The 23,158-nt window shown below is 39.5% G+C and overlaps 1 protein-coding gene across 9 annotated transcripts in view; it reads left to right on the forward strand.

The window, feature by feature from the left end:
• SGMS1 (sphingomyelin synthase 1) overlaps positions 1-23,158 on the forward strand; it is a 312,849-nt gene that overhangs the window by 89,599 nt on the left and 200,092 nt on the right. For 7 of the 9 annotated variants that reach the window (XR_002524357.2, XM_021943451.2, XM_017963077.3 and 4 more), the window contains exon 3: positions 15,720-15,815. The exons of 1 other annotated variant lie outside the window; for it this stretch is intronic. The gene's annotated coding sequence lies outside the window, so the exon portion shown is untranslated. Of the gene's footprint in view, positions 1-11,374; positions 11,580-15,719; positions 15,816-23,158 lie in introns of all 9 variants that reach the window. One more of the 9 variants, XM_021943453.2, reaches the window with a different exon arrangement.

Consider the following 23,158-nt stretch of genomic DNA (forward strand, 5'->3'; position numbering starts at 1 on the left):
ATTCTTGCATTTTTAGTAGAGATGGTTCCACCATGTTGGCCAGGCTGGTCTTGAACTCCTGACCTCAGGTGATCCAACCGCCTTGGCCTCCCAAAGTGCTGGGATTACAGGCATGAGTCACCACACCTGGCCAATAGCTATTGTTTTTAATGGAAAAGTTATTTACTTAGCAATGTCTGCATGCCTGCTGCCATGAGTGGAAACTGTTCTAGTTGCTGTGGATACAAAACCGAAAAAGAAAGGTGTGAGAACACAGCTATCATTTTGTTAACCTATTTGGTGTATTTTGCCTATTCTTTTTCTACGTGTACATATTTTATATTTTAAGACTATTTTTGCATACTGCTGTCCTCATTTAATATCTGAAGCACTTCTGCATGAGTAAAATTTTTAATGACTGCATACTATTCAACTGTGTGGATATCTCAGTTTTGTAAATCGCTTCCCTGTTGTTGAATTAGGCAATTAGGCAATTTTGCATTTTAGTAGTGAAAATAGTAATACGAATTTTACCCTCATTTCTAATTATTTCCTTAAGATAGATTCAAACTGGAACTGTGTCAAAAAGCATGAACATTTTTTTTTTTTCCACTTTAACTGGAATCTTTTTTTATTATTATACTTTAAGTTCTAGGGTACATGTGCACAGCGTGCAGGTTTGTTACATATGTATACATGTGCCATGTTGGTGTGTTGCACCCATTAACTCATCATTTACATTGAGTATATCTCCTAATGCTATCCCTCCCCACTCCCCTCACTCCACAACAAGCCCTGGTGTGTGATGTTCCCCTTCCTGTGTCCAAGTGATCTCATTGTTCAATTCCCACCTATGAGTGAGAACACAGCATGGACATTTTTAAGGCTCCTGATGGATAATGGTTCCCTGTGTAGGGAAGCATTAATCTCATTTTACTATCATTAGCATTGAATATTTTAAAGTGCCGATTTAATATGAAATATTGCGTTGGTTCAATTTACATTCCTTTGAATAATAGGTTACACTGAGCCAATGTCCACAATGTCCATTTGTTACACTATTTTTAATGTGCCCAGTACTATATTTTAACTTCTTTTTAGTTATGCAAATGATAGATGAATACATCTCAAAAGATTTTAACACTACAGACAAAGCCCTCTTTGACTGTCTTCTCTCTCTTTCCCTTTCCATCCCTACAGGTGCCCACTTTTATCAGTTGAGTGTATCTTTGTAGACCTTTTGCTATACTTAAAATGTGTGTGTGCAGATAGTTAAATACATAGATGCACAGTTTTATTGGGCATTAAAAACTTATATTCTATATAATTTGGGGATAAATTTATGGTTTTTAACTTTCCTTATTTTTTCTCCTTGAGATCTGGTCTTACTGCGTAGCCCAGGCTAGACTCGAACTCCTGGGCTCAAGTGATCCTTCTGCCTTAGCCTCCCGAGTAGCTGGGACTGTAGGGTTGTGCCACCGCACCCAACTTCCTTTTTTGTTTTTAACCGGTGCAGAGGATATCATATTATATGTAACATGGTTCATTTAACCTTGTGTTCATTAGCCATTTCTGTTTTTCTTATGTAATTTACATTTGTGTGTATATAAACTTTATATATTTTTATCTGTTTTTTTTCTATTTAAGGTTTAGTGTTTTCCTTATAGATTTATATATGTTCTCTTTTATAATAATAATTATTATTTATTATTTCCTGAACATAATTAAGAAAAATGTGTGTGTTCACTTACAAATAACAACCTTTAAAAGGTTCTGAAGAGATAAGGCAAAACACCGTATGTAAACAATTGACAATTCAAATAATGTTAGAGAAAAGTTTGAAGCTTCCTGTTTCTTATTTTCAAATTCCTATGTTAAAGCTGATCTGATTATTAAACATTTGTTCACTGACCTTTCAGAGTTTCAAGCTGTACTTCTCAACTTACCAATATTAATGAGTGCTTTTGATTGACAGTGCTGATAATCAGAACAAAGGAAGGACTGTTATATAAGTTTAAAAAGAAAAATTCATCTTAATGGTATTTTGAATTAAGGGGAAAAAAATCCCTTAATCCTGACCTTTGCCAGTTCTATCACAATTAAAACAAAAAAAGTAAACCTAAAATAAAAGAATTTATTGGAGGGAAAAGCTCTCTCTATTTATTTTTCACCATCTTTGTCAAAGATTTCAGTGAGATTGCAATACTTATGTAATAGTGTTTCTGTTTTTAGAGAAGTTATGTGGAAACATTGGTCCACTCAAAATAGAAGAGTATTTAAAAATATTCTATTTATACTCAGCATTTTTTTCCATGAAGATCAATATCTCATCCTTTGGATTTATGTGGTACCTGTCTCATTTATTTTTGAGCATGTTGTGTATGCCCCACCAGACTTGGTGCTGTCAGAATTCATGTCTTACTGTTACTGTTCCTGGCATCTAACTCAGCACTTGGTACCTAGTAACTGCACTTGGTGGATTGCTTACATGAACTGAAGTAATCACACATTCAAAGAAATCAGCTATCAGTCTATTCTACAGTCATAGCAAGTCTGGGAAATCCAAACCTGATCCATGTAGCAATAAAAAAAGATGGACTGCTTTGCCTGGGGCTAAAGACCTAAAAACCACCTTCCAAATCATGAATTTTGGGGAAGATTGCATAGGGAACTCATAAACCAAATTCTGCAATTTTAGAGCTTTAAGAAAAATAATTTGACTTGATGCAAGGTTTAACAACAGTAAGTCCTCACTTAATGTCATCGATAGGTTCTTGGAAACTTAAGATTCTTAAGAGAAACGACATGTTAAGAAACCAATTTTCTCATGGGCTAATTGATATAAACAAGAAATAAGTTCCTATGGCATATTTCTGACCACAAAACATCACCAAACTTCTAAATAAGGACCAAAACTCTTCTAATATTAAACATTGAGGTGGATATGAGCTATACTTACACTTAAGAAAAATTGATACAAACAAGATGATTATTCATCCAATTATTCTAGTTCAGGGTTTTGGGTGAGAGAGCCTATCCCAGCAGCTCAGGGCCCAAGGTGGGAACACATTCTGGACAGGATGCCATCCCATCACAGGACACACACACACACACACACACACACACACACACACACACACACAGACACTCTCTCTCTCTCTCTCTCTCTCTCGGACTGGGACCATGGAGACATGCCAAGGAACCTAACGGACATATCTCTGGGAACTGGATAAGAAACCAGAGTACCTGAGAAAACCCATGCAGACATGGGAAGAACTTGCGGACTCCACATGGACAGTGACCCTGACCAGGAACCATTTTTTTTCCTCATCAGTGTTATAACAAAAAAAGTTGAATGAAACGGTGTTATTCAAGGACCTTCTGTGTACATATGAATGTAAATAATTCAGTCCCAAGCCAGAATTTGGTCTCAGAATCTGGGTTGCAATCCTGGCTTGACCACTTGCATGCTGGTTACTGACCATTCTCTATGAACTTTATCTGTAAGCGTCTTTATCTGTAAGATGAGATTGGTGCCTACTTTATCCTGCTATTGCTTGGATTAAAGCTATCTGGCATATCCCAAATTCTTAGTAGGTGGAGATGGTGGTATTGGTATAGGTAGTACACCTTCCAAGCATGCATTCAAGCAGTGGGCAGGTTGGGAAGGTGGGCCGCAGCAGAGAGGAGGAAGACGTTCAGACCATTGGGTAGGATGAGTGGATCCAATCCCTTTGTAGGGCAGGTGGTGGAGTGGGCAGATAAAGAGCTAGGCCCTAGTTTGAATGACATTGTGGGGATTCAAGAAGACTTTTGTCACATGTATAGTACAGTGACTAGCTCTTACCTCTGGTTCAGTACTAACCATGCTAACAGACCTGTAGAGCAGCAGCTTGTGGGTGATTGTGTACCAAACACTTGTATCATGTTTGTTGAACAGTGTGCTCTAAGTCACTTTGAAATGAATAGGATGCACAAAGGTAAGGGAATAGTAAAGTATGGCACTTCCCCAAACAAATAGAATAGCTTTTTACTATTAAGAAAAGTAAAAGTTGAGCAGAGAGTAAGGTACTAAAAGGTAGTCTACACATGTATGTTCTATTTAAAATATGAAACCCATGAGCACACATGGGTGATAGCAAGATTTTCACTGATAACAAGCTTCAGATCAATCAGGTGGTGGGGCTGAGGTATAAATGGTGCCTGCCTTAGCTAAGTAAGATGACGACCTTCTGAATAGTGAAGTAGTTGTTGAATTTTCAGAAAACCTTTTCTGTTGTTTCTGGGATTGTCCTGTATAAAAGACCACATCCAAATGGTTTTCCTAGAAGGTCCTGTGTTAGAGACCATCCTGTTTGTGAAACCTCCCTGCTTCATGTGTTTTCAGTCATCTTATCTAGTACTTTTTAACTTGAAATAAGGAAAAGGTGTTTATTTCTACATTTTCAGTGCCTCCCTTTCCAATATTCTTTTCCCTGAGGCACACTTCAGTATTATCCTCATAAATTTTTAGTGAAAATGGAAGAAACCACACTGCATTTGCATGTATTATGTAAACTATTGTTAAAAAAGAGGATTGTGTGCTGGATGCAGTGGCTCATGCCTGTAACCCCAGTGCTTCGGGAGGCCGAGGCGGGAGCATTGCTTGAGGCCAGGAGTTTGAGACCAGCTTGGGTAACATAGCAAGACCCCATCAGGACAGAAAAAAAAAAAAAAAAGCCAGGTGTGGTGGCACATATGTGTAGTCTTAGCTACTTGGGAGGCTGAGGTGGGAGGATCGCTGGGAGCCCAGGAATTCAAGCCTACAGTGAGCTATAATCATGCTAACTGCACTCCAGCCTGGGCGGCACAGTGAGACCCTGTCTCTAAAAAAAAGAAGATTCTGCTTTCCTTTAGGAGGAAAGCCCTTTTATATGTTTTCCTTTGATTAGAATTATGTGGCCTGCCCTTTTCCCTTTCTGTCCTATCAGAAATTTAGAAATAATTTTAATGTTCAGTCACACTGACAGCATTATCAAGTTAATTTTTAATTATGTAATGAAATGAACTTCTAATGATGGTGTTAGAAAATTTTAGAAAAATATGTGTCTTTAAGATTTTTGGATAGGAAAGCACATACAGTTTAATTGACTATAAGAAGGCCAGGAATTTTGGAGGAAACACTAGGGCCAAAAAAATTCTGATGAAGCTAATCTAAAATAATCAAACTATGTGTTAACAGAGTGGCTGATCATTAGTTTGCGGAAACTTCTTATTTAAGGCAATGTGCAGGTTTTCGGGGGATGGGATGATGATTGAGAAACACAGTTGCTATTTAGGAGTATTTAGTATACAGAGGGACTGTGCTGCTTTTTCGCTTTGAAGGAAATAGTGAAGATTGGACAACAAAATTGCAAAGAATATTGGAGGAAAGAAAACTCCTTTTTTTGTGGTGTGGGATTGAAATGTAAGCAGTGTTAGTCATTCCCTCCTCTGGGTCCTCCAGTACATGGTTTTCCTTTTCCAATAGCACCAGTTGCATGGTACGGTATGGTAATTATTTGTTTAGAGTCTGTCCCTCCATTCAACCGTAGTTGGCCCGGCCTTGTTCTTCTTTATTTCTGCTGTGTCAAGCACAATGCTACAATAAATTTTTGCATGTATGATTCATATTTCTGAAATAGTCGATTAGATGGCATTTTTTAGACCTGTAAGTATTTAATAATATTGACAAATATTTTTAATAGTCAAAGGGAATAGGGAGGCGTTTTTCACCCCCGAAGTGTAAGATGTGCTTATTCAAAAAAAGTTCAGAAAATCGAACCTCCTGTAATTCCACGTTTCTATGACTATTAAGTTCCAAAGAGCAGTGTAATAGTAAGTAATCCTCCTTGGGCAGCCCCTCACACCTTTTTCCTCTGCATTTTGTATTATGACTGAGTGTGAACATCCATCCATGTTTATTGAAGGCCTAAGTTTACCTAGCATTGTATTGTGGTAAGGATACAGTGGTCTCCAAAATATGAACTCTGCCCTTTCAGGGATGGCAATTATAGTCTGGAAGTATTAGAGGCAGAGTTGAGTCTTAGAATTTACATAGTGAACTTTCTTGCTGCCTTCTTTTTTCTTGAGGACAGGCGACACACAGAAAACCATAAACAAAAATGTTTACAAGTAATTGATTCGAACCTTGGTGGTAAGGATGTTCTGCTATCAACAAAATTAGAAATGGATCTTTGGCTTTACCTTTTCCTGCTGTATCCACACCTACCCGAAACACATACACATATCCTGTCTAATGCCATTGATGTTCCTTTGTTTTCCGCATGTTCCAGCTGTAGGAACCAATGTGTTGCTGTGGAAATATAGTCACTTTTGGATAGCTATGGCAATTTGTAAATTACCCATCTTTGACAATGTTTCCAAGGGACATTCTGACTAAACTGGATGATGGAATGAGATTTCTAGTAGTATGTCACTTTCACCAGTGGCATATCACAACCTCCCAATCAGTGATTTAGGCTGCTGCTTCTCCTTTTTTTTTGAAACAGAGTCTTGCTCTGTTGCAATCATGGATCATTGTAGCCTCAGCCTCCTGGGCTCAAGCAATTCTCTCACCTCAGCCTGGCTAGTTTTTATTTTTTTTGTAGAGACAGAGGTCTCCCCGTATTGCCCAGGCTGGTCTAGGGCTCCTGGGCTCAAGCGATCCTTTCACGTTGGCTTCCCAAAGTGCTGGGATTACAGGTGTGAGCTACCACCCAGCCTAGGCTTCTTTAAAGCACAGTATGTGCAATGGGGATTTAGATATTGATAATATTGGGATGTTGCTTGATGACATTCTGATTGGTGCCAAGGAAATGCTTTGCGGAATGGCCATGTGTCTGACTGCCTCACTGGTAAGTCTTTTGGTTTTAAGCAATAATCTCTGCTGTGTATTGGTAGTGTGACCTGGAGTCAATCATTCAACCTCTGAGAGACTCAGAATCCTCATCTGTAAAATCAGGATCATTTGACAAACCCCGGAGTGGTTTTGAAGATTAAGTAAAATCTATGTTGTACCTGTTACAGGACTGAGGACAAAGTAGTCCCCTAATACACAACTGCTCTTATCTCATAAGATGAAAGGATTTTTTTTTCTCTAGCATTTTGAAGCACAGATGTATCATACTTTTTGGGCTCTAATAGTTCATACTTATTGATATCATAATGAATCCACAATGTATTTCAAATCCTGTAGATTGCATACTTTTTGGTTTATAGACTGATACTGTGTACTTGGTACTCTTAAATGTTACTTAGGAATGAGTCTTGAAGGAAAATAGCAACAATTTATTTATTTAGTATTTTTATTATTTTATTTATTTAGTACTTAGAGCCATGTCCTACAACTAAACTCTTTCATAAATTTTCTCATTTAATCCTTACAATGAGGATATTGAAGAGACAGGTCAAGTAATTTATTTGTTGAAGACCACAGAGTTGTCATTGGAGGACCTGCCAATCAAATCCAGGCATGTCTGACTTCTAAGCCCAGGTTCTTAGCCCTCTTCTTTCCCTGTAGCATGTGTTAAATAACTGAGAAGATGGCTTTTCAGGGTGACAGACACAAGTGTTTTTTGGATGACTTTCAGTCTGGGTTGCTACCGTGTGCTTAAACACATCATTTTCTAGTTAAAGGCCTCTTCTTTCTGTTATGTGTCAAGATAGCACAAGTAACCCATAAACACCACACTTCATTTATGTTCCTACTGGACCCTTATCATAGTCTGTTTTCACTCTAGTTCTTAGCGGACACGTCTAGGGAGAGGCAGCATATGAAGTGGCTAGGAGCCTAAGATTCTGTAAGTGTTTCTTTCTTTTTTTTTTTTTTTTCTTTTTTGAGACGGAGTCTCACTCTGTCACCCAGGCTGGAGTGCAGTGGCTGGATCTCAGCTCACTGCAAGCTCCGCCTCCCGGGTTTACACCATTCTCCTGCCTCAGCCTCCCGAGTAGCTGGGACTACAGGCGCCCGCTACCTCGCCCGGCTAGTTTTTTTGTATTTTTTAGTAGAGACGGGGTTTCACCGTGTTCGCCAGGATGGTCTCGATCTCCTGACCTCGTGATCCGCCCGTCTCAGCCTCCCAAAGTGCTGGGATTACAGGCTTGAGCCACCGCGCCCGAGGAGCCTAAGATTCTGAAACTGGATAGCCAGGAGCTGAATCTCAGCTCTGCCAATTATAGGCGGTGCAACTGAGAGCAAGTTATATTTTCTCTCTGTGCCTCAGTTTCTCATCTGTAAATTAGGGAAAGTAAGTAATACTTTAAAGAGTTATTTTGAGGATTAAAAGAGCAAATATAGATGCTTAAAAGTATGTGCGCAAACACGTACACACATACACATTGCTTGCAGCACTGTCTGGCACATGGGGAATATTCCACAAGTGTTTGTGATTAACAATAAGGTGATGATGTCCTTTGAGCAATGCTGTGGGCTGTGCCATTTTCATTTTGACTTTCCGCACAGAGGCCTACCCCAGTGCTCCATGTGTGATGGGTATACCATCAATGTCTACTTAGGGAGTGGATGGCTGTGGATGGGCTGAATGGTTGAACACATGGCCAGTTCTTTTTCTTTTTTTGAGACGAAATCTCACTCTGTCACCAGGCTGGAGTACAGGGGCGCCATCTCCGCTCACTGCAACCTCCGCCTCCCAGGTTCAAGTGATTCTCCTGCCTCAGCCTCCCGAGTAGCTGGGACTACAGGCACGCACTACCATGCCTGGCTAATTTTTGCATTTTTAGTAGAGACGGGGTTTCACCATGTTGGCCAGGATGGTCTCGATTTCTTGACCTCGTGATCCACCTACCCCGGCCTCCCAGAGTGCTGTGATTACAGGCGTGAGCCACTGCACCCAGCCAGCCAGTTCTTTTTCGTCTTGAAGTTGTATTACTCTCATTGACCTAAACACCCTCTCTTGCCTTTAACAGAATCAGGGATTGAATAGCAGGAAGAAGTTGACCCAAGTAAAGTTAAAATTATTTGCCAGTAATAATAGCTAACATTTATGAAGTGCTTGCTACATGAGAGACCCAGGGTAAATAAGATTAACTTAACTGAATCCTTTCTCAAACCTCGCAAAGCAGGTATTATCCTATTTTGTAAGTGTAAGTTTAACTTGCACTGGTCTTATCCCTGTAGAGAAGAAGTTGTGCATTGAAACAGGGAGATTGTGTGTTTATATGGTTTAGCTCTGTGTCCACACCCAAATCTCGAGTTGTAATCCCCATGTGTCAGGTGAGGGACTTGGTGGGAGATGATTGGATCATGGGGCGGATTTCCCCCATGCTGTTCTCATGATAGTGAGTGAGTTCTCCGACATCTGATGGTTTAAAAGTGTGGCACTTCTCCCACCGACCACCCCCTCCTACTACCGTTAGAAGAAGGTGCTTGCTTCCCCTTGGCCTTCTGCTGTAATTGTAAGTTTCCTGAGGCCTTCCAGTCATGCTTCCTGTTAAGCTTGTGGAACTGTGAGTCAGGTAAACCTCTTTTCTTCATAAATTACCCAGTCTCAGGTAGTTTCCATAGCACTTTGAGAACGGACTAATACACATGTGAATCCCACAGCACTAGCAGAGCTGGGGTTTCCCTCAGGTCTCCCTGAGTGACTTTTGGCCTGTAGCAAAGCACTCAATAAATGGTTGTATTATCGATTATTATCAAAACTCCTGAGGTAAAAATCACATATTCTACAGGAATACCAATTTGGGAGTTCTACGTTTTAATAATTAACATGGCAACCTTTGTCATGGGAATACAAACTATAGACTCCTTAGTTAAAAGTTCTTGCTTTGGAGAAAGTCACTGTCTTAAAGCTGAAATTCTTATAGGTTAAAGTTGTTTTCACTGCTCTGTCTCTGGTGGAAATGGAAAAATGCTATCCATTGCTCATAGCAGAGTAGTGCTTAAAATGATGGTAAGTGGTAGAATCTCCCTTGTTTTCCCTAGACAAAACTTTCTCTGGGAATTTCATACCTCACATTAGATTTCAGTGATCTTTACTTTTCTACTTTTGATTCTTTTCTGTTTTTCAATTTTCTGGAGAAGTGTAGAGCCCAGCATTGATAACTTTGACCTTGCTTGATTTTTATTTAGAAGTGAGATTAAGATCTTCACAGTCAAGGTCTAACCAAGAGACCGAGCATCTTGGTCTCTACCAGTGAAGAAGGGTAACCTGCTTGAGTGATGCCTGTACTGAAATACTGATCCTCTTTACCTTGCTCTTCATGAGACTGTCTGGGTGGCATTTGAAAGGAGCACGTCATCAGCATTCCTGTTCATGCCTCCTTTACACCCCACCTTCACAATCTGGAGCCAGAAATGGACATATTGGATCTGTAGCACACAGGGCCCAGATGGGGTGCAACAGGATTTTTCCTATTCACTAATCTTCACTCATTCAATTTGTGTAGGAGCCAACATGTAAACCCAATAAAGGATGCTATTTGTTACCCAGTATAAGAACTTCTTGAGGACAGAATTGATTTAATTATTCAAATATTCCAGATTCTTTCCTCTGAGAGCTCTTCTTAATCTTTGATTTAATGCTTTTTTTTCTAATCCCTAGTAAGAAAATTCTTTCCTATTTCTGCCACTTCTTTTAAATATTATTTTGCTTGAACCATGTGTACATTACTTGATTCTTAGAAATTGCTGGTCACCCTGTCTTGGTAAAATATTTTGGTCTTTATTATGGGCATTATAGTTGATGTTAGTTTATAGGTCTCTTTTTGCACCCTCTTCTGAAAGATTCTGATGAGTTACTCTCATCTTATTTTTACCCTTTCAGTGTTGTCATAGGGTCACCATTGACATTCTGGGCCTTTTGCCTGGAAGTACCTATTATGCTGTTAATTTTTCAGCTAATTATGTTTCATGTTGTTTGTAATGAAAAGCCTATGAACTCTGTGGCTCCACCACTCCCCAGCTGCGTGACATTGGGATGCTGTGTAGTCTTTCTTCATGTTTGCTCATCTGTAAATGGGCTGATAATAATAAATATCACCTACTTTACAGACCTGGTAGTAGCACTAAATAAGATCATACATGTTAAGTGCCCATCCATGCTTAGCATATCAAAAGCACTCAGTGAAGTTCATTTATTATAAAGGTGAGCACAGGGCTGGGGCACTAATCCAGCTTTGAATGGTGATCGTGAAAAAATTTTCAGAGTCAGTCAAGAGAAGAAATGAGGAAAAGGGTGTTTCATGAAGGGGGAATGGCTACAAGTTTTTCACTAGTGATGCAGCATAAAGTGTTAGGGGATGAAATGGTAAGGGGGACTGGGAGCAGTTCTTGGAGGTCTTGTTTTATCAAGCCCGGGGGCTCAGACTGCATTCCTGGGAAATGGGTCACACAGAAGAATTTGTACCTCATTAGGGTGCTGGACACATGCAGACTTGAGGAAACAGAATTCACCAAGGTCTACAGGAGACATTGTGACCTGTGAGAAGACTGTTCTAAGAGCCCCAAGAAGATTAGGAATGCCTGGACAGTGAGGAGTACAAAAGGACAATTAAGCATTTTGCTTACATCAGATGCTCACTTTGAAGATCCAGGGGACCTGAAGTAGAACCAAAGAAAGGTACAATTTGTCGTGCATTGATTCCTTGTGAGAAAATGAATTAGATGAGCTGAAATATGGATTTCTAATGTGAAGGAATTCTGCCCAAGAAGTAGCAAGAGGGTGTCCCACATTTCAGTCTGCAAACTGTGTTTGGAATGCCTGTGTGTGCACACGTGCACGCAGTGTGCCACAGGCACAAATCTACTGGCTTGTGCAGGGAAAGACTTGTTCTCCATTTTCCTGTGATTGCAAAATCATGTTTTCTCACAGTATTTGGTAAAATACTATTCTTATTTGCCAGTTTTCTTTTGTTTAGCTTTGTATCTGGGGTTGCAAGTTTTATTTTTGATTATTTATTTTCTAGTTATTTTCTCAACAGTGGTTATAAGTAGACATGGAAATACACCAGAAAATGATTTATATGAAAAGGAGTCTTTTCTCCATCCCTAAGAACAGGCACATAAACAAGAGAAATGAAGAGCAACTAACTTTCATTAATTTGAATAGGCTCTACTGCTTTGTTATGCCAATAGGAGGAAGGGTTATGGAAATAAATGTAAATGCATGTTAGAGTGATAGCCAGCTGGCTATCTGAAGTGAGTGTCAGCTTTTTGGAAGAAACAGGGACATTTCCGTGTCATTTGTTTGGAATTGCCTCCCCAATAGGGAACACTTTTCTTGCTACAGTGCTGTGCTTAAAGTAAGCACATACATTTGTAAGAAACAGATTGTTAGAAAGTGAGTTTCTTTGAAATGTTTAAGTAAAGAGCATTTATTATACATTGAAAATATTTGAGTCTTAACCCTTCCCAGTAGAGCAGACCTGTCTTCCTCAATCACCATTTACTATTAAAGGCATAAAGAGAAAAAGAGAGAAGTAATAGGTGCTGGTCTTGCCTCCTAAGATAAACAAGTAGAAAACAGGACTACTGTCTATGAGGCAGTGGTTTTCAGGCAGTGAACAGCAGGCATCCAGAACTGTGATCCTTGAGAGAAGAGAATCACAAGAGGGGGACTCACATTTGCCCTGGTTTCCTGCTTAAATACTTTCCCTGCTGTGATATAGGGAGGTGAACCCTAGCAGAGCATGGTAGTCTCATAGCATTGAGAGGGCAGAGATTGGAGTTTAAGGCGGCTGAAGAGGCTGGGATTTGTATGGCAGGGTACTGGAGAGGAGGGAGCTACTTGAGGGGTGAGGCCCTGCAAAGAGCAGCTGCTACTAGGCTAAGAACAGAATGGCGGTACCAAAGGTCATGTATTACTGAGAGTGATTGGGTTTCTGGCCTAGCAAGGTGAAGAGACCTTGCTGAATGCCTTAGCCATTCTATTGAGACATCACATAGCCATTCTGTTGAGACATCACATCCTAGGAATAAAGACCATCCATACCTTACAGTAAGGACTGTAAGCTTGGACTAAGGACATAAGTGAAATAGACTCATCTTAACCAAGTGTAAAACCAAGACTGGCAGGATCAAGAGGACCCACCAGTAATTTACCTGCCACCAGAGCCAAACTGAACACCCTCCAATTGTTTACCTTATAATGGAAAGAAGCATACAAAGTAGCAGGGGATTGTGACCCATATTCAAAATAATAATCAATAGATATGAACAATGACTATAAAAGTGGGTAATACCAGATCTTGGTCTCTAATAGCATTCTCCATGGAAAGGAACCAGTGGTTTTTGGAGAATTGACAGGATCCAGGTCAGAGACAGGGTAGATACAAGATGAGCCCATAGTACTTTTTTTAAATATCAAAAAGTAAGGAAATAAAAGTAAGAAAATATTTTTAAAAGAGGGAGTATGTCACAGGGATACAGGAACCAGCTTGAAGGGCTTCCCACTGGCTAAGTCTGAGACAGTTGGAGCACCAAAATAAGTACAAAGATAAATAATAAGTCATTGAAAAAAATAGGACTTCATGTATCTCCGGTGATCATAAATAGATATATTGGTAAACAATGTGGAATGCTGAGTAATGGATGGCAATATGGAGGGATTGCTGGAGTTGGGAAAGTCAGCATGTTGCAGTCATCATAGTATAAAGTTTTTATCAGGCAGACATCACTAATGGATGCTAAATCTAGAGGGAAATTTTGATGAGGGACAAGATATTTGCATGGTCTTAAAGTGTCTTCCCACAGATTACTTGTTAGCTGCAAGGGAAAAAGTAGTAATTTTTCACTGGAAAAGTTGGACAACACCTTGGCTGGGTGATCAAAATTAACATAACCAAACTGGGGCAGATGTACTTTTTGTGCCTTTAGATGTGATATCCAGATAAGAAAATATCACTTTTGAAGTTTTCTGAGAATGCATAACCTGAACTGAATCATCAGGAATCACCTGAGGAAATGTCATGAAAGTCAAAATAGAAATGTTCTATTAATATAAAAAGGGGGAGAGGCTGTATTCTTCTAAAGTGTCAGTGTCATAAAAGACAAAGGAAAGCTGGTGTTGTTCAGGTGAAAGGAAGCTAAAGAGTAACGGCAGCTAAATGCAGTATCTAACACCGGACTGGATCTGAATTGGAGGAAAGAGAAATACTATAAAGGGTGTTATTGGGTTAATTGAATATGGCAGTGGATTAAAGTATTATATAAATATTAAATTTACTAAGGCTGATAACTATATTGTGGTTGTGTAAGAGAATATTCTTTTTCTTAGGAAATAAATTCTGAAGTATTTAGAGGTAAAGTGCTGTGTTGTACTGAACTTATCTCCTTATGGCTCAGAAAAAAATGTCGAATGAATGAATGGACAGAATGAGTGAATGGTTAAATAAATGAGTTAAATGTTGATAATAAGTGAATCTGGGTAAAGAGTACCTGGATACTTTTGTACTAGTATTATTCTACAACTCTTTTGTAAGCTTGAAATTATTTCCGAATACAGAAATTTAAAGGCCAGTTATGGTAGTGCATGCCTCCCAGCACTTTGGGAGGCTGAGGTGGGAAGATCACTTGAGTCCAAGATTTCGAGACCAGCCTGGGCAACATAGCAAGACCCCATCTCTACTAAAAGAAATCAGCTGGGCATGGTGGCATGCACCTGAAGGCTTAGGTGTTTGGGAAGCTGAGTTGGGAGGATTGCTTGAGCCCATGGGCTGCAGTGAGCCATGACTGTGCCACTGCACTCAGCCTGAGATTCTGTCTCAAAGAAAAAAAAAAGAAAAAAAAATTAAAACAAAAAATCCCAGCAAGTATAACTATGATTTAAAGGGAAAAGTAGAGTATGCAGAAAAGATAAGGTGTTTCTTGACTACCTTTGTGTGGATTTTCTACCCTTTGGGTTGTCTGTGGTAAATACATTAATCCTATCGCAGTGTTGGTCACTTAGCATGCAAAGCCATTCTATCTGTTGTCTAAGAAAGCATATCTATGCAGGAGGAAATAATAAATATTGCTATTCAAGTTGAAACTATTATGTTGTATGGTGTCATGGAAGAGTTTGGAGCAAGGGTTGGTAGAGCTGGGCACTGATTTCTTCTTTGATACTTGCTGGCTGAGTGATTGGTGGAAATTTCCCTAACCTTTGGGAACTTCGGCTGCTTCATTTTAAAATGGTGCTTGTCTGTTCTCAAGATCTTATGGCTCCAATGAGAAAATGCATGTGAAAGCTCTTTATAAATAATAATGATTTCTTCTGCAAACATTATGTTACTATTAACAAGACATTAATAGTTTTTTTGAGATGGGGTCTTGCTGTGCTGCCCAGGTTAGAGTGCAGTCATGGCCCACTGCAGCCTCCACCTCCCATTCTCAAGTGATCCTTTTACCTAAACCTCCTGAGTAACTGGGACCACAGGTAAACACCACCACATCTGGCTATTTTTAAAATTATTTGTACAGAAAAGGTCTTGCTGTATTGCCCAGGCTGGTCTCAAACTCCTAGGCTCAAGTGATCCTCCCACTTCAGCCTCCCAAAGTGCTGAGATTACAGATGTGACCCACTGTGTCCTGCCCCTATTAATAGTTTTAGTTAAAATGGCTTAGACGGAGGTAGAGATTTTCCTTCTTCCAGGTGGCCCTTATTTCTCTCACAAATCAAGTTTTTAATTGATTTGTTTATATGAGAGAGTTTCTTTTCCAAGTGGGCCCTTCTGTTCCTTCTGGTTGCTTCCTTCCTCATTTTCTGCCCTTGTTATTCCAGGTAAAGCTTCAGTGACTGAAGGAGTGTGGACTTTTTGAATTTTAAGAACAATAAAGTTGGAACACAGCAGAGGGTGTGTAATAAAAGACAATATAGGTAAGTCAGAATCAGCATTTCACCCATTCTCAAAGAACTCATGGTTCTGAAGTTCCTTGTAATCACTCTTGCTTTGTTCTGACATTTGTGTGAGGCTCTGGCATAAAGGGATCTTCCAGGCCTTTGTGGTGCCCAGGGGCAAAATTAGCCAACAAAAGGCCTGTGTGGTTTGGGGAAAGTAGGAAACACACATGAAGAGGCCAGCTCCCTCATTGGAGAAGGCAAGCAGTCTGGGCCAGGGTGGTAGAAATGCGTAAAGCAAAGGCCACAGGAAACAGTGTCAGCCCGAGTCTCTGGAAATGACAGAAAAGGATGCTGCTGGATTTGAGGTCACATAAACCAAGTTTACACAGTGTCAGCCTGAGTCTCTGGAAATGACAGAAAAGGATGCTGCTGGATTTGAAATCATGTAAACCAGGTTTATGTGAAGTCACATAAACTAGGATATGTCATTTGGGGGCATGCCTTTTCCCTTAGTCTGGAATTGCTTTTGATGAAGGCTTTCATCCTGGAAGATCACTGTTACCAGGTCTGCCTTCTTCTCTGGAGTTGAACAGTTGAATCCAGTGCTGCTCAGAGTGCCAATCTGAGATGAGATAAAGAACTTGACCTAGAAAGTAAAGGATGAATGAAACAGTGTCTCTAGCGTCATCGTTGATTCCATGTCTGTTTCTGTGTTCTATTTCTGTGTCTGTCTATATGTTGATTACTATGTCTGTATATATAATCTCCAAATGATATATTGCTTAGCTTTGTTTAATTTTGAGCTTGAAGAGAATGGTATATTGCATGTAGTATTCTGCAGCTTGCATTTTTTTTTTTTTTTTGCCCTGTTATGTTTTAAGATTTACTTGTTGCATGTAATGGTAATAAACTAATTTTTCTGGTTAAGTTAAATTCTGTGGGGAGAATTGATCACAGTTTATCTGTTGTCTCCCTTCCCTCCAATATTTGGTATTTTGTTGCCAGGCTAGTGGATGTAAAATAGTATATCATTGTCATCTTTATTTCCTGATTAATAGTGTGATTGTACATCTTTGATATCCTTTGGAGAACAGAGTGCATAATTTTAATTTAGGCAAAAATTTCAGTCTTTTATTGTATAGTGAATGAAGCTTGTTTCTGCCCTTTGTTTTTTTTTTGTTTTGTTTTGTTTTGTTTTGTTTTGTTTTTTTGAGAAGGAGTCTTGCTCTGTCACCCAGGCTGGAGTGCAGTGGCACAATCTCAGCTCACTGCAAGCTCCACCTCCCAGGTTCACACCATTCTCCTGCCTCAGCCTCCCGAGTAGCTGGTACTACAGGCACCTGCCACCACACCCGGCTAATTTTGTGTATTTTTAGTAGAGATGGGGTTTTACTGTGTTAGCCAGGATGGTTTTGATCTCCTGACCTTGTGATCTGCCCGCCTCGGCCTCCCAAAGTGCTGGGATTACAGGCTTGAGCCACCGCGCCTGACCTTTTTTTTTGTTTTTTGAAACATAGTCTAAAAAATTTGAAACTGTTTATATGGTACAAATATTTTCATTGCGGCCAGGTGCGGTGGCTCATGCCTGTAATCCCAGCACTTTGGGAGGCTGAGGCAGGCAGATCACCTAAGGTCAGGAGTTCGAGACCAGCCTGGCCAATGTGGTGAAACCCTGTCTCTACTAAAAATATAAAAATTAGCCAGGCATGGTGGTGCGCCCCTGTAATCCCAGCTACTTGGGAAGCTGAGGCACGAGAATCGCTTTGAACCTGGGAGGCAGAGGTTGCAGTGAGCCAAGATCATGCCGCTGCACTCCAGCCTGGGCGACAAGAGTGAAACATCATCTCAAAAACAAACAAACAAACTAAAAATGTTTTTATTGCTAATCTTTGTTTTTTCTTTTCTTTTGAATTGAACTTCTTATTGGTTTATATTCTTATTCAGTTTTTCTTTCTCTGCTGATTTGGAAATTATAACTTGTATTTCTGTTCTTCTAATGATTACCCTGAAAGTACATTGTGCATACACAGAAGTTTTAAAGTCAGTCAGTATTTAAGGTATTCTAATCCCTTCTAGAATAATACAAAACTCATAGTTAAAAAAAAACTAATGAAGACTCCCTCCTTCTGTACATAGATGTTCTTTTCAGCATATCAGTTTTATTATTTGCTTCACCATACAAATTAGTCAATTTTATTGTATGGAGATGGTATTTTTTTTAACTTTATATGCTTACCATTTCTTATTCCTCTTCCTTTCTTTATCCTTACCTTTCTTCTGATGAGATTTAGCTTCTTCAGAATTTTTTCTTTTCTTGAGAATCTTTTGGTGGTAACGTCTCTCATTTTGGTTTCTGAAATGTCTTTATTTCACTCTTACAGTTCTTAGTTGATAGTTATTTTTTTCCCCAGTGTTGTGGACGTACTGTTCCATTGTCCATAACTTTCATTTTTGCTGTCAGGACATCTGTTTATCTTTCATTTGCTATTTTTTTAGTAGATGATTTGACTTACTCTAAGTTTGTTTATTTGTCTTTGATGTTCAGCAGTTTCATTACAACGTGTCTATTTACAGCTTTCTTTTAAGAATTCTGTTTATATTTTTCGTGTTTCATGTATCTATCAATTTATTTCATTTATCCACTCTAAATATTTTTCAGCTCCCAATGCTTTGAATGCTGTCTTTTCTCCATTCTCTCTATCATCTCCTGGTTTTGATTTAGTGGAAGTTAGAACTTCTCTTTTTATCCTTTATGTCTTAATTTCTGTTCAGTATTTTCTTTCTCGTTTTTCTCTGCTTCATTCTGTAATTTAAGATTTAGCTTTTAGTTCAATACTTCTCTCTTTAACTGTGTTGGCTCTTCTGTTTAGCCTATCCATTGAATTTTTAATTCAAATGAGTATGTTTTTTAAATTTCTAAAATCTTTATTTCTGCCTTAAATCTGCCTGAGTATTTTTTGATGGTTTCATTTTGCTTGCTCATTTTTTTGGCCTCATCATTAAGCAGTTATTTCATATCCTATATTTGATAATGCCAGTGTCTGAAATCCTTGGTGATCTAAATGTTTTTGGGCTTCTTTCCTAGTGTACAGGGTGAGTTTTGATTGTATGCTAATATTTGCTTGATAATTATTTCGTGGAATCTTGAAGTATTACTTCTTGAAATTTTGTTTGTACTAGGAGCCAGGAGGATACTACAGACCCAGGACCACTTCTCTTCTCTTTGAATACCTGTTCCCTTAGGTTTCAAGCTGGGCTTTCCCCACCATGCTGAAACTTGGCTGTCTAGTTGCCCCACCCCTTGATTGGTATTCATAGTTACCTCCAGGGCAACTCCAACTTTCTTTTTTGCTCACTTGTGACTGTTCTTTGCTCAGGAACAGTACATGTTCCCACTATATTCTCGTGGGATTTGTTTCTCTACCCGGAGCTAACCAGTGCATTAAAAAGTATTTTTAAATGTAATTTATTCAGGCTGTAACTATAGTATAGCAGAAGGGCCTTGCAAATATCTAATCCATCACAATTCCTGAATTAGGAATGCTCAAATGATTTTTAAAAATCAGTTGTCTCTAAGTACTCTTTATCAATTTATTACTTTCCTTTGTTTCACCTAAGGATAAAGAAAATATTACAAGAGTGATCTTTTTGAAAGCTAGCTAAACATATGACATACTATATCCTTACACTTTTGCCAGGGTTCCTTTTGTAGTTAATCTGTTGAATGTTTACTCCCCTGGAAACTGGAATTACCACTCTTGGATAACTCATTAGAACAGAGTGCTTATTCAGCACCAATTTGTTATGCCTCCCAATCTATTTTCTGTCACAATGCCATTTTTCTTTCTATCCAGAGTCCTAGATATAAACGAGTCAGTTGTGGGTCTCTGCCTGTGGATGCGTTTCTTCTTCACATGGAGTGCAGATAATTGATGTTTGCTGTTGTGAATTAGAGGCATCATCTCTGTAAGCTCCATGTTCTTACATTCTGCATCCCCTTAATAGGCATAGAAGGCAGCATGAAATTTTTGGTCTGTAGAATGCTAAGTTGCCTTGGGCTTTGGCACATGAAAAAAATATTTCAAAATGGATGTCAAGTGAGGTTGCTGATTTAACAGTTTTGTTTTGTTTTTTTAATTATTCCTTCTGCAGCAGAATAATTACCAATAGATAACCAATTACCAATGTTTCTAGAGGCTACTCAGATCTGACAAGTGTGTGTGTGGATTTTGTGATGGAAGTAATACATTAGGCATGTCTCTAATTTGCAGTGTCTTTGCTTTGTAGGTTACAGGTAGGATTTTTGTAATAGTAGTGTAAATCACTAGTATTACAGGCACCGAAAGAAAGACAGGCACTGAAAACATTTCTAGGAAATGCGGAGCTCTGTGATGAGAGATTCTTTGAGGAACTGGCTCTATACTTTCATTTGAAAAATAAAAATATCAGAAAATTGTGTAGCTTTTCCTTCCTTTGATAGCACATTCTAATGAGTAGTAACTTCCATCTACGTCCTTGTATCCTTAGGTTTTTCTTGGCTGTCAGTTCAGGCACTGCTGCTGGTTTTTGCTTTCCAAATGGTTGGGAAGCTGAGCACTTGAGAAGCTTCACCTGGGGAGCTGGGAAAGTGATGGAGTAGTACTGGAGATGCTTGTCAGGGATGACCCGTGCTTCCTGAGCAAGCTTTGCCCAGCCTTCTGTGCCAGCAAAGCCATCAGGCTCTATGGCACACTGCTCAGGCAGAGGGAAAGACATCATTGCCACTGCTCCAGTTCTGTTGTCCTGGGCTAGGGGCTTGATTTGGCAAAGCAGTAACTGGCCCTTTGAACTTGTCAGTTCTCTGTAAATGTGTCCCTTTGAAGGTTATGAGTTGCATCATTAGCATGATTTTTAACAGAATTCACCTGAGTGCTGTTTCTTTTCCACCATGAAGTTGGATTCTGGTCATATCAAAATGATGCAGAGACACAGCCCAAGAGTGCTGTCTTTCAGAGGTTTATGTCAATTAGGATGCTAAAAAGTGGGGCTTGACAGTCATTGTCAAGACAAGTGACCAGGCTCTGACGTATAACCCAGAGCAGTGTTCCTGTGTCTCCAGTGCTTTAGTCACAATCCTGTTCCTCTGTAGTGAGCAGGGTTACTCATCTCTCTTTGACTTGGCACTGGGACACTTGGCCATTTGTAACGTTTTGCTCCTTTCTCACAAAAGATAATGAGTTAATATGTTTCTAAATAAGGTTTTGAAAAGTTAGGATTATTTTAATCACCTTCCTGTCCAACCTGTTCTTCCTCCTGCTCACCAGATTCATATGTGAGTGCTTGTTGTATCTTCTGTTTGACGCCTGCAAATATGCCTACAGTATAACTTTTTTTAGCCCTTGCTACAGTCTGGGAGTTCAGAGACTGGTGCATGGGACAGAGGGAGCCATACCAGGTTCATCAGAACCCAGGCCAGACTGCCTGGGTTCAAGTTGAAGTTCTGCTGATAGTCTGTAGGACTTTGGTTAATCACTTAGCTTTGCTGAGTTTTGCTTTTCCCCACCTAATAACTACCTTAATCTGTTTATTTGCTACAGCAGTGGTTCTTAAGCCTTTTGGTTTTAGGACCCCTCTATACTTTTAAAAATTATTGAGGACCCTAAAGAACTTTGCTTAGGATATCTAGCATATTGTGGTAGCAGAATAATGGCCTAATGGCCCCCAAAGGTATGCATGACCTAGTTCTCAGTAGCTGTGAGTGTATTACCGTACATGGCAAAAGACTACAGATGTAATTAAGCTCAGGATCTGGAGACAGGGAGCACATCCTGAATTGTCCAGGTGGGCACTATGTAATCATAAGAGCCACATAAGACTTTGAGCACTGCTGGGCTAGAGCATAGCCACGTAGCCACTCCTAGCTGCAAGATTCTGGGAACTATGGTTCTTTTTCTGGGTATCAGTTAAAAGAACTGGGGGTTTTGTTATAAGGAAGAAAAGGAGAATGGATATTAAGGGATATTTAACAATCTCAAAGACTTATCATGTCAAGGTTTGATATACATGGTAGGTAGACAATCACCAAAATGTTAGTTTTTCTTCTCCTTGCCCTTTTATGAGTTTGGAAAAATGGACTTTTCATTCAGACTGCGTCATTTGGAAATACCTATGACAAAACACAGTGACATGTAGGCAGAGGCATAATTGCAAAGAACTGCATTTTTAGCATTTGCAGATAAATTGTATGAAATATCTTTTGTTTGGTGCTCACAGGCAGCTTTTTGATATCTTGTTTGGGTCTTTTGAACTTAACAATATGCCTCCTTTCCTTTGGTAGGAGGAAAGTTGGAATTGAAATGAGATTTAAGATTCAGCTTTGATTCATAGCTATTCTTCATGGGTTTGAAAATACATGAAGTGTGACGTTTCTTCGGGGTCATTTTGTAAACAGTCTGCTGCTCCCTGGCAGTGTCCTGTTGTTGAAGAATAACCCAGTTCTAGTTTCTGATGTCAAACAGCAGATAGGAATATTTGTGCTAAAGTACCGTATATTTTTTAAAAATGTATATAAATACTATGAAACAGTCTGGGCCTACGTTACTTAATTTTGAGCTTAATATAAAGCTGAATGCTGATTTTATTAATTGATGAATATACGTTTAATGCATTTTTAGTGCTGCCCTCATCTTTAGATACATTATTGTAATAGCTTTTGAGTGAATGAGGGCTTGGAGATAGTAACATCCTATCTGGTCTGGAGCTGTTATTTCAGTCTCTGGATTAGAAGAAGGCTTCATGTCATTCACACCTGGGTGTGTCCATTTCCTAGCTGAACTGGTTGGGAAGGGCAGTTTTGGCTTTGGATGGGAGTGGAGAGAAAGCATTGAAGGGAGTTTTGAAGCCTCAAGCACTCCTAGGGGGAAGGGGCACTTGTTTGGGAGCTACAACTGGTCCTTGGGGTGGCCAGAGGGCTGAACCAGTGTCTGGTGACCTTTCCAAACTGGAGCTGAGAGGGGCAGTTCTACCTGCTTGGCTGTTTTTCCCAGAGACCATTGAAAACCATCTTGTGGTTGCCAGTTTCTGTTTTACTTTGTGGTTCACTGCGTTACCAGGAAGCAAGGTTCTTCTTGGTTGAAACCTTAGTGAGGACAGAGGGAGTGTAAGCAATTGGTGTAACTGAAACTTGAATGACTGGGGACCTGCTGGTACTTAACACCTTGCATCCAAGAAGCTCAGTGTTTTTGGAAAATAGCATTGTAATGGTAGCATTTGTTACCTACATGAGGCATCCTACAAAAATTACAAGTGAAACTTGTGGAAGGACGTCCCTACTTCATTTTGGTAGGTATATTTCAGACCTCTATGTGGGAGCTCTCAGGGCTACCCTCAAGACTTGTAGT

The sequence above is a fragment of the Papio anubis genome, chromosome 11 (genome assembly GCF_008728515.1).
Source record: "Papio anubis isolate 15944 chromosome 11, Panubis1.0, whole genome shotgun sequence".
Lineage (NCBI taxonomy): Eukaryota > Metazoa > Chordata > Mammalia > Primates > Cercopithecidae > Papio > Papio anubis.